This window comes from Chiroxiphia lanceolata, chromosome 3, assembly GCF_009829145.1.
Source record: "Chiroxiphia lanceolata isolate bChiLan1 chromosome 3, bChiLan1.pri, whole genome shotgun sequence".
In the NCBI taxonomy this organism is placed as follows: Eukaryota; Metazoa; Chordata; class Aves; order Passeriformes; family Pipridae; genus Chiroxiphia; species Chiroxiphia lanceolata.
The window spans coordinates 2669814-2682175 of record NC_045639.1 but is presented as its reverse complement, the minus strand read 5'-3'; the positions used below and the strand labels follow the sequence as shown (position 1 = coordinate 2682175).

The window sequence follows — 12362 nt, the reverse complement described above, 5'->3', positions numbered from 1 at the left end:
AACTTTTGTGTGTGCAGGTGCCTGTGGGGAGGGAGCTTTGAGAGGGAAGGAACAGGATTTAAAGACTTGCATAATGCCAAATTCTTCTGCGATCCACCACATTTGAGAGCAGCAAACACATCTGATTTTTAATTTGCTTCAGCAGCCACCATGGTTCACTTCAGCAGCGTGGCAATATTCGGATTTGAGGGTCGGACTCACAGACAGCACACGGTTCTTTTCCTTTCTCCTGAAAATGTGCCACGAGGCACTAGGGTTGTAACAGGGGTGAATCCTCAACTCTATCTCTCCCCTTTCAGTGTTACTGGAACCCTTATTTTCCTTAAGGGGCTCATTCAGCTGTCCTAATACGTATACAGTGATAATATAGTCATACGCATAATAAAAAAGAGCTTCAAAATTACAGTCAGCTTAGTAATAATGCAGTGCTGTGCTGGAGTGATTGGCAACTGTTGATCCAATTATATAACTGGTTGCTTCTTAAAATTCTGGGATATGAGACTGATATATAATGTGCTGTAAAGTGTAAAAAAGAACTGGACAGGAAATAAGGCGGGCTGAATTTTTTCGTGCTTTGATCAAATTAGAACCAGGTTGATGAAAGGAAATGCCTTGGGTTCTCTGCTTGAAGTTTTGTGCTGTACAAAAGGCTCTTGAAATGATCAATTTTGCACATGTCACTCAGTAAGTTTAGAGAGAAGGAGTGCCTGCCTGTGCTGGGGAATCTCTGCCACAGCTCACTCCCAGTCCTACCCCGCACTGGACACAGGGCTTGGCTGTTGCTCAGAAATGGGAGCCAAGAGCCCAAGGAGGGACCATCACAAATCACGGCAATACCCCAAGTTTGCAGGTTTGTTTTTCAGGTTTCTGCACAGCCCTTTGACTCAAGAAACACACATCAGGAAAGACAGCAAAGGGTCATCTGGTGAATCCCCCAGAAATAAATGCAGGATTATCTTTGCTGCTGTTCTTTTAAGCATTTATCTGGCTAACTCACTAACTAGCTTTCATCCATTGTAACCCTCTGCCTGTCCCCTGCTTTTAAAACAGCCACTATTATTTATGAAGTGCTGTAGATGTGCAGTGAGAAGCACGGGGACTTTTTGCTCTTATTTTTCCTTGAGGACAACTTAAAAGGAGAGAAGAAAGCACATATGAAAAGGCACCTTGCAGGTAAGGCTGTGGTTCTTCTGTTGCTTGGTCTGTCTCTGAAGAATGACTCCATAGTGGTTAGGCCTGTATGAGACACAACCTCTCTGGTACTTTTCTGGGATCAATCCCTCTGTACTGTTATTGCTACTCAATGTAGCGATTTAAATCCCACCGTTTCGCTCTTAATGCATTAACATTTCAGCACTCCTCAAATGCATCCTGGAAATCTGTCTCCTCCTCGTAATTCTTATCCCCAAATCAGGAATCACGTAAGATCTGAAGTGAGGCACCTGAGTCCAGTATACATCCATACCTCTGCCAAAAACACAGCGCAGCAAAATTTCTTGTGACACCCCCTGCAACAGGGAGGAGGGAGGAACTACTGAAGGAGCCACGGACATTAAAACCCACTGAACTCCCATCACCCTCAGGCTAAAACCAGCACGGAAACTCCCTTGTTTTGGCACAATCCCCTCTGCAAGGAATGCCTGCAGAAAACAGGGGTTCCAGAAATAATATTGCAGGATGGGGAGCACTGATGAGACAGGGCAGTAATCTCCACCCAGGCCTCTCAACTCCGTTTTGTGTGAATTACAGCCAGTTGTGGTGGGTATTTGTGGGGATGCAGAGCAGTTCCACAGCTGCCTGTTTCTCCACCGAAGCAGCCCTTTGGAAGTTGGTGTTCCCCAGTAACAGAAACACTGCGTGGCATTGGCAATGACAGGACATCACAGTGCCATTTCACTAAAAAGGCTGCACGGGGTGTTGCAGGAATAATATCTGTCTGAGTTTCGAGGCTCAAGTTAGAGAAGCGTCTTTACAATTTGCGTGTGAGGCACTGCTCGATATCACAACAACTTGTTATGTTATGAAAACATCACAAACAGGGCAGAATGAACACACTTCGAATAATGGCTTATTTTAAGTATTTTCCCTAACGCTGCCACTTCTTTTTCTCCCCCTTTTGTTTTTGTTGGATCACACTTAATATGATTGCACGACACCGATGCTGTGGATGAAATCGAAAGCTGGATTCTTCCAAATGTGTTCCCAACATTCCATTTTTCTACAGAGCTGCCAGGGGCTATTCTGCATTCCCACAACGGCTACAAATGTAACGTATTGTTTTGCAATAAAAATTAGCCATAAAAGTGTGAAAAATGCCAGAGAGCCAAATGTGAGAAACAAGAGAAGGGGGTACGGCTTTCGCACCCTTTTAGTGGACATTTTATTTATTTTTCAAATGGAGTAGACATATTTATAGCTACTGTATTTCAATTATCTCTAATTTCACACATTTTATGCAGATTCTAGACATTTTAATTGCAAATGAGAAGGGAACTTATTTTTAAAAGTGGAGCAACACAACATTTCAGATCTCAATTTTAATTCCAAATTTATCCACATCACTGTTAAAAACTTTTAAAACCTCATTTACGCCGCGACTTAAAACAAAACCAAAAGACCTCCACGCCGAGGAGTGACAACACCAAAACCTTTTTCACACATTCTTAAATATTTTTCTTTTCACATTAAAATTTTTAGGTAGGAAAGTTTAGGAAGTTGAAACGACATTATTAATCGGTGACACATTATTTCAACAAGAGTCGGCAATTTAATAGTATTGTCCATAACTGATGAAAATTAATACATTTCCCACCTTATTTTCCCTTTCAGTCTCCCTGACTCCAATAACCCAGGGCATGGGTTATTAGCTCAATCCCTGCTTAGCTGTCACTCAATGGGAAAGTCTTTCAAGAGGATAAACCACAACTCAGCCTTTGGCTGAATAAAAATTCCCACTATACCTTAAAAGCATTAGTGACAAATGCCACTCTTTTCCAGGCAATATTCCCGGTAGTTTACTCCCACTGAACATTAATAAGCATATGGCCTTCCATGCTAAGTAAGATGTTTGTGACAAATTCAAAAGCGGTGGAACCGGTGCTGGTTTTAAGCAGGGATAATTTTCCAAAGGATCCTAGGGCTCCAAATCAAAGGAAGGGTCTGGGGATCTGATCTGTGACGCTGGGTTTGAGCAGACAACCTACCCCTGGCATGTGAGATACCTGGTGCCTCTGCAGACCCCTGCACGACAGAACCTCACTCACAAACTCACACCCAAGGCAACGACAAAGACCTGGTTTTCAGTAAACACTGCCTCAAATTTTGGCATCCCAAATCCATCCTCTAGAAACACTGTTCCCAAACCATAAAATACAGGCTGAACATGATCTCTGTTTAAGCAGCAGTACTGGCTTTGCACAGTGACCCCACTCCTGCCTTTCACCACACGCTCACGTCGATGTGCCCACACTCAACTACAGGTTTACAAATCACACGTGTGCCTACAGAGCCCTCTGAGCTGAGAATCCACTGCTTGACTCCTCACTACCCAATGAAAAAGATCTTTAAAAGTTCCAACTGCTCGCTGAAATGCACGAAATAATTTTATTATAAATGGAAATTTACTGTCTGGGGCGTGTGGAGTTTTTCTCTGCTTCCTTTCTGTTTGGTAATTTATTTAAATGCATTCAAAAATGCATTCAGAAAACGAGACACAGCACTTTGGTTAAGACATCTGTATTTCAAACCAACATCTTCAGAACTGTGAGAAGCTCTGTTAATAGTCTTTTTATTTGATTAGGGTAATCTGCTGCTGTGCTGCCTTAATCTTTATCCACTACCTTTTAACCAATCAATATTTTAGGGTTATAGATTTGGAAGGTAGACGATAATTTCGTAGATAAACTCTCTAGGCACTGCTGACATGGTATGGATGCACATTTAATATCTTTTCAGAGGATTCACAACTCCAGCAACGTAAGAATCAGCCCAGGAAAAAAAAAAGGAAAGTTAAACCTTAAATTTTCAAAGCTGTGTGCAGGGATTTGGCCACCTGCCTCCTATTAATGTCAATGAAAATTTAGAGGTAAGAAAAGCAATGTCTTTTCCCTCAGATCATTTCTCCTTTGAAAGGAACCAGAGAACAAGAGAGAGGAAATTAAAAGCAACTTGGTACCTCAGGCCAACACCAGCAAGGCCTGTTGGTGAGACAGGAACTGAACAGAGGTAAAACATTTGTTCACTAAATGAGTGAGCATCTCCACACATATCAAAATAGCCAGGCAGGAGAAGTTCAGAAAGGAAAAAAAATTAGACTTTGTGGTTTAAAATGGCATTAAAATATATCCTTTTTAATTTTGCTCAGCTAAAATTATCTGTTGCTTATGATATTAATTTTGCTGCAGATAAAATTAGTTGTCAGACCTCTGTTTATGGCCTAATTACCTTTTCTAAGGAAAAAAAGAAAAAGGGCAGGAGAAATAAAAGGAAGAACAATAAAATGCAGTAATCTATTTTCCAGCAAGAGGGATTCTTGGTGGTGTGTTACCTGCGTGGGCTTCACTAGTGCTGGGCATTGTGTTCCCCACACGTGAGACATGATTCACTTGGGCTGTTTTGCCAATCTGGGCAGTGCCAACTTCTGCTTGCCCTCAATCCCACGCCTGGGGACAGGGAGGACAGGCCAGATCAGCCTCAATTATTTCTAGAACACTGGGAATCTTGTGATGATTCGAGCTCCTTATAATGAGGGAGCAAGTCAGGAAACCTGGGGCAACATCTTGGAAAAGAAAAAGGAAAGGCGCTGTAAGTAACTAATTTCTTCTTGAACTGTTTGTCCACTTTGCTTCCAGTCTTGAAAACAGTAAATAGATGTTTTATTGGTTAGAATTGGCATTGCAAAGCTACAAGACCTGTAAAGCAATGGACAGAGCCCTGTGTCACAGAGGTCAGAAACCAGCACGTTTTGGTTTCATCTCTGAGCACACTGACCGATTCCTCAGCAAGGAACAAGTGTGAGAAAAGCTGAATATTTCTTAACAGCTCTTCTCATTATACCAAGCTCAAAATTTAAATTAATTTGTGCAGCATTCGTGTCAATGGAGTTGCAGCCACGATGGCACCTGAATTCCAGCCCTACCTGGCACGGCTTGGCAGCAGCTCAGACAGAGGGTGGGGGGCGAAGTTGTCCTTTGGAGTGTTCTGAGCAGCACTGCCATGAGATCTGCCCAGCTGCATTTTGGAATATATTTGACAAACAAAAAATTCATATCTGTGTTCATTTCACAAGATATAAATGTCTGTTTCGTGGTAGGAAAACTCCTGCTCCCTGGAAGTGATTCTAATCTAATCTGACACACGGTATTTGTAACCGTACTTTAGTGTCCCAACCTATTTACAGTGTTTACATAAAACCAACCGAAATCTCCACATTCCTTGAAAAGTTAATCCAGTACAAATATTGACTGGCTGTCAATTGAGCATTATTGACTTGCTCTGGGACTGTGCTTTATTGCCTTAACTGATGAAACTTGTTTTCTTTGCTAAACTTAATTTCTTTTGGGCCCTGCTTGGATGAAATGCCGTTCGCTAGACTGCTCCTCTTCCCCCCACTGCCATGGGGCTGCCTCTCCCACCGAGCTGCAGGGGTGGGACAGCCCAAGAACTTTGCAGAAGAAAGCCAACAAAGCCACTCTGTAGTTTACCCAGTCCCATCTCCTATAAATACTTGGTCCACACCAGCTCCAGCACTGCCATTGCAGCCACATTTGGTTGTACAGAGCAGTGCCTCCAGCAAGGCTGGAAGGGTCTGTGAACCTTTCAACAGGGGCTGTGGAAGGCAATTGGGAAAAGCAAACTTAAATTCTCACTGTGTCAGTCTGCACCTGCACTGGGAGGTGGTGGTGGTGGTTTGGGTTTTTTTAAGGAATTCTAAAATTCCAAAAGCTAAAACCCTTGGATGTCTTTGCACCGCTCCACCAGGAACAGTGCAAATCAGCTTGTCCAGAAGCCAAAGTTCATGACACATCCACGCTCATCATGTTTTGAACACCCAAGAAAACACTGTTTATCATTTCATTTTTTTAAAATCTGTAGTCTCTAGGTACAGCAAAACACAAACCAAAAATAGCAACTTTCACAACATTCCCTGATTCTGCAACAAATTCCATCAAACGTTCTCAGTTCTGATCCCCAGGTCAAGTGTAGCTGACAATAAATCTCAGGAAGGATTTGATATTGTTAAGCTGCAAAACCCAAAAATCTATTACAAAAGATTTATCAGAACTTAGAGAAAGTGAGCCCCAAACGTTTCAGTCAGTGTGAGGAAGGACAAAAGGGTGGAATGGCAGACAGGGAAGGAAGGGCAGATGTTGAATGACCAGAGCAAGTTACAAAGCAGGTATTTCTCTCTGATCTCAAACCAACATTTAGGAAGGAATTTCCCCAAATGTCCAGCTCAGACAGACAGAGGGGGTTTATTTGTGCTTGTGGGGTTTCTTTGTGAAGGAATGTACCAGAGCAGGCACTTACACTTTGCAGGAGCACGATCTGCTTCTCCACACAGGATGCTGTTTGCACCAGGCACAGCTCCAGGGCAGTGTTTGGTGCCATCATCTGCTCCTTCTTCTGTTCTCATCAACTGTCTGGTGAGAGAGGGGAGAAGTCAGGAAAAGCAGGGATATGTCACATTGCTACACCTTCATTTAACATTCTTTATCCCTTTCTATGCCCAGCTCAGGTGATGAGACAGTTCAGCTCCTTTAATCAAACATTCTCAGATCACCCTTTCAGGAACTGAACAAAGTCACGATGGTTTTTCTTTCAGTTTGCCACCCACACAGCAAGTTTATTCCTGCCTAGTTTACTTTTTTATTTCAGCCCATACAAGTCACTTCTACGAGACTTCCTCCCTTCCTTTTAAATGAAAGGCTTCTTCTAAACATTTGACAAATGGAAGAATCTGCCATGCAACATCAGCTACACCAAGAATGCACCTGCTGCTCTCTGTGAAAATACTCTGGCTAGTCTGAATAAAATTAAATGTTAATATTTCATTAGTTCACTTAGTTTTTTAGGCTTAGGTTTGCTTAAAAAAAAAAAAAAAGAAAAAGAATAACACATCACAAATTTTACTTTTCTTTTTTTTTTAAATAAAAGTAGGAGTTGATTTTTGATAAAATTGGAGAAGACCAATTAATCTTACAGTGGCTTTGCTCTTCTGCCAGATGTCACTGGAGTTCCCAATTTCCTGTAAAATCTTATTTGGATATGCCCTTAAGATAAAAGCTGGATCCCAGAGGAGTGTCCACACGTGGGACACACAGGCAGGGGCAGCACAACAAGCCTGGTTTACCCTGGGTTTAAGGTTAGGCAGAATCATTATCATCCAGGCCCAGCAGTTTAGATCTCACACTGAGAGCTCAGGCTTGGTTACACCAGAAAAAGGAGAAACAAATGATAAGAGAGTCAGAAAACCCCTGAAATAAAGGCTACAGGGGACCCCAGATGTACTTGAACCAACCACAGTCACACCATCAGCACAAGCTGCAAAGAGTGCCAAAACAAGATAAAAACACAGACAGTCCACGTGTTAAAAAGCTTTTTAAAGGCTTTGGCTGTTGCTCAAAGTCCTTCCCTCCCCACATACCTGTACATAATAATAATAATAATCATAATAAAAACTAAGCCCTCAAGATCAAATAGTCAGTGGTATCTTAAGAGAAAAAAAAGAAGACAGGCTTAGGAAACCAAATCCTTGTAATAAATAATATATTATGAGTTAAGGAGATGAACTGACAAAGTGGTGCACCTCTAATCTCCTCCCTGCAACAGCGAGAAGAGCTGAATCACTCGCACAACATTTTTCTTAAAGCATGTTCAGGGATTGCTCCCACACTCCAGCTTCTCAAAGAATATCATGCTCTACTAATTTACCAGCCTGACTAAGCTACACACCAGCAGCACAGGCAGTCTTAACCTGTTATTTTATATTGTAAGAATAAAACTTCGCAACATTCTCTTACTCGAATATAATTGACTGTTCCAAGGCAGGTTTAAATCAGAGATGAGAGAATCAAGCCACTCAGCTGATGCAAACCCAGCTCTCTTTTAGGGGTTCAGAGGTAAGGCTCTTCCTCACACATCTCTGATGTTCAGCAGAGCTGTCAAGCCCAGCAGCTGTGGCAGCTCTGACATCAATGGGATGTAAATTCTGCCCGTGGCCCCTGCTCACAGCCCCACTGCAGCCCTGCCCTGCAGCAGGGGCCACCTCACTCAGGATTCCCAGTTAGTCATTTACTCCAAACTCGAAATGACACCCCCACCTTAAACAACATTTTTTAAATAACAAATTATACAAGGAAAAATAAAACCCAGCACCATGGCAGAGATGCCAGGCACATAAGGAAAATTAACTAGCCCATATTTCTAAGCAATAAATTCAATGTCACCTTTTTATACCTTCAGTCCCTTGTCTAATGTCACTCAACGGATTCCTACCAGTGCTGTGCAGCTATTTCAGGCAAGGCAGGGGTAAAGTCCAGGAGAGAGGACTTCCTACCTTCCACCAGTCCCATGTTTCTCTATCAAGAGCACATCCTCTCTTAGTTTTGCCATCTGGGAAAAAAACATCTTTGCAACACTCAGGACCTGAAGTGTACCAGCTTTTGTGAAAAAACATACACCTTCCAAGCAATAATTGTTGGAGGAGGGACTGCTTTTGGTGTGGCACATCACACAGGAGTTTGGGTTTAGCCCAAGAAAGCATTTCAACTTAAAAGTAAAAAAGAAAAGGAAGGGGAAAAAAGAAACAACAGTGTTGAGTGTTTAGTTAGCAATAAAGTAATTGATTTCAAATTTCAAATTAATTGTTTTTGACATTAGTTGTTTTAGTATTGCAGAGATTTTTTAAATGATGCAATGATCAGAAACAACTGTGCTCACAGTTGTGTCTAAATGGAGCTGTTACTGGTCACCAGCTCAGAGGAACAAACGGGCAGAGCTGGGGCTCATAATCCAAGTCAAACACACACAAGCAGGAGAACTAAGGAAGTGTAAGAACAGCATTAAAGGATTAAGAAAATTCTAGAAAAAGGCTGTGTCAGTGGCAAATACAAGTAATTGGTTTTCAAAGTTTGACTTTTCTTCAATAGTGTTGGAGGCAATCCCAAAGAGAATTTAGAAATGAGAATACATTCTGCAAAATATTTGCTCGTAGCCCAGTACTTTTGCATTAAAACCAACTCACTCACCAAATCATTCTTCCCCTGTGCCACACCCCACGCTTCTGTTGACACTTTCTCATTGCTCCATAATTTTTCCCTACTAAAGTCTTTGGTTTTCCCACCAGAATGGAAGTGGATGCCAAAACTGTGAGCTGGTTCAGCCTTCCCAGTGCAGAGCAGTGGGAAAAGGGATCATTGCTGCAAACCCACAAAGCTACTGCTGCTGGCAAAGGTAGGAACTACAGCTGGATTTTAAGATGATTAAAAAAAAAAAAAAGGGGGGGGGTAAAAAAAAAAAAAAGGCAGGAGAGGAAAAGGGGGAAGGTACAATTTTTTTTCAGCCCAGCTATTTGAGAAATAATTGCTGTAATTTTGTCTCTCCTCAGTCTTCTCACTAGGCAGGCTTACTGAGGAAGGCAGATTTCTAGTTCTTAAAAGTGCTCTAATTCACACTTTTCTAGAAGAAGTTTGATTAGTTTGAAATTTACACTTGACCATTTCCAAATTCTAGGATAAGACCCAAAAAACTGGGAAAAAAAAAAAAGTCAAAGAAAGAGAAACAGAAAGACAGACAGACAAAAAAAAAAAAGAGATCAAACCATATACTGCTGGGGAAAAGAAAAAAAAAAAGACAAAGATTTTCACTTTGTCTGGCACAGTGTTTTCATGTTTTTTAAATTGCTCTGTATTTTCACAGCTTCAGCTGATATTTCTGAAATATGGTATTTGCATTTTCTAGGTGGGGAATACTGCCAAAGCTGCTAATCCCAGGCAGATGTAAAGTTGCACCACTATATTGTGATGTGGCTCCTTAAAAACAACTTAAAAGGATTAAAAAAAAATAAAAAACCCACAACGAAACAACCGCCCAACAACCACCACAAATATTCACTAACCCATATGGTCAATAATTGCTGTTTAATAGTCCTCCTATTACAAACCTAAAAAGCAGCAGCCAGAATTACCAGTAGAGTATTAATAAACAGGAATGAGTTAATAGTGCATAAAGACCTTCTAGTGGAACAGTGGGGGAGTTGAATATTCTTTTCTTAAGTCAGCTGTAAGTAATTACTACATGGTGTGCTTCTGACTATTACCATAACAGAGCAATTGGACGTGAAGAATGGATAATAGTATGGACATGGAGGTATTTTTAGAATATCAGCAGTGAGGCAGGTAAATGCCCTACTCAGGCACAAACCTTTAAATAAGTTTAAATAACTTTTCCTAATGACACCTACCCCGAGCAAATTTCTGAAGAGATCAATCTAATGAATTATTAAAGTAACTTTATAAAGACACGTCTCGTGATATGTAAATAAGGGAAACAGCAAAAAAAAAAAAAAGAAAAAAAAAATCCCAGGCAGCCATTGCAAAAGCAGCCAGAATTCCAGTCACTGCACAATCCCAGGTTTCTCCCTGTTCCCTGCAGAGTGGTGCCTTCCTCTGTCTGAGCGTGGACTGTGCTCTGCTCGCTTCCATGGGCTGCTGGGGCAAAACCCCCAGTATCTAAATAACTGGAACTGGGGTTGCAGGAGTTGTGGGGTTTGGACAAGGGAGGAGTCAGTTGTCCTCAGTTGTGCTCAGTGATCTAATGCTGCACCTCATTTATTTTATCATATTGCTGTAGGAGCGTTCGGTGAGATGCAGCTCCGCGTTGGAAGCACTGTCCACCCCGGTATCCAGCACTGTCCACGGGCAAGTGCAGGCTGAGATTTTGTCTAGCAACACAACATATGCTGTCATATAAAAACTGCTTGAGCCTTGATTCAGAGAGTGGTAATTTTACAAATGCGCCGAAACCCAATTTAAGGACTATTTTGAATTTTTCAGGCTACAGGTCCTTCTCCTGCTATGTTGCTACACAGGGCAGATGTTGATTTTTCAATTTGCAGGTTTGTTAAGCATCATGGAATGTTTTGGTTCTCAATCAAGAATATTCTTCCCAAGTGGTTGCAAAGCCCTGTGCCTGGAAACAAATGCATGTCCTTTCTGTTTCTCGGCAGCACGTGTTCTGCATTGAGCAGGAGCATAAAACAGATAACGTGGGGCTGTTTATCGGACCAATATACACATTTTAAGTCTCAGGCTCTCGGAATGCAACGCATTTGCAGGTTATGTTCTACAAACACAGTTTATATAAGGCAGTTCCATTTACAGTGTGTCAGACCTACAGTTCTCTTCAGAAAATTATGCGCTGGGATGTCCTCAGTATTGTGTCCATCCACTGATGTGCCCCTATATTGGTCAGCTCCCAACAACCTTGTCAAAGCAACAGCCCCTGCACTGATAATTTTAGTGATGAACAGTATGTGCACATACAAAGAATTTTAGGAAGAGGGAACGTTTCCCATTTGCATGCACACCAACAGACAGGATAAAATGATTTTGGCTGCCCTAAAGACAAGAGAGATTGAGCTGCTGAGTTCCCCCACAGTATTTTCTATCTTCAGCAGTGGTTTATGACTAATCTGCTGCCATGTCATTGATATTAGTCCTGCATTTTCATGTAACTACCAGATGCAGCCCTAGAAATCACATTGTGCCAGATCCACCTCTGCATAAAGTTGCTGACTTCAGGGCATTTTATCAAGACGGGTTTGGCCCTTTGCAGTCTTCTGCCCCATTAAATCTGAAGATTATGTGTTGTTCTTAGTCACTGCACTGTTATCATAATGGAGAGCTGATGTTATAATGCAGGTCAAACAAACAGCTAATTGTTCTTGGGCATGGCTTGAGCAAAAACAGAATGGAGAGGCTGGAGACATTAATAATAGTACTTGGTGCAATTATAATAGATAGCTTCTATCAGAGGATTTAAAACCACTCTGCCAGCCTTGCAAGCACATTGCTAAGTGTTTCTGATACTCCCATTTGAAAGTGAGACCATCATCTTAAGACCAGGCTCACACATTTGAATACTGGAGCAGGGAGAATTTACACAATCAGGGAAGCCACACACGATAGAAGGCAAGCCTTGGAGAGTCATGCTCAGTGAGCCAACTTGGAACCACAGCAGAACTTTGTGAGGACGTTTTCAAACAAACAAGTTAAATAAAAAGAAAACAAATAGGCAACACTGAAAGAATAAAAAACACATATGGACTAAGGTTGGGGGTTTCTGTTTCGTTGGGGTTTGGT

General features: G+C 41.7%; 1 long non-coding RNA gene across 3 annotated transcripts in view; it reads right to left on the bottom strand.

The window, feature by feature from the left end:
* The window catches only part of LOC116783783, a 258934-nt gene that overhangs the window by 137674 nt on the left and 108898 nt on the right, over positions 1-12362 (bottom strand). For all 3 annotated transcript variants that reach the window (XR_004355828.1, XR_004355830.1, XR_004355829.1), the window contains exon 5: positions 6529-6641. This is a non-coding gene — a long non-coding RNA (uncharacterized LOC116783783). The remainder of the gene's footprint in view (positions 1-6528; positions 6642-12362) is intronic.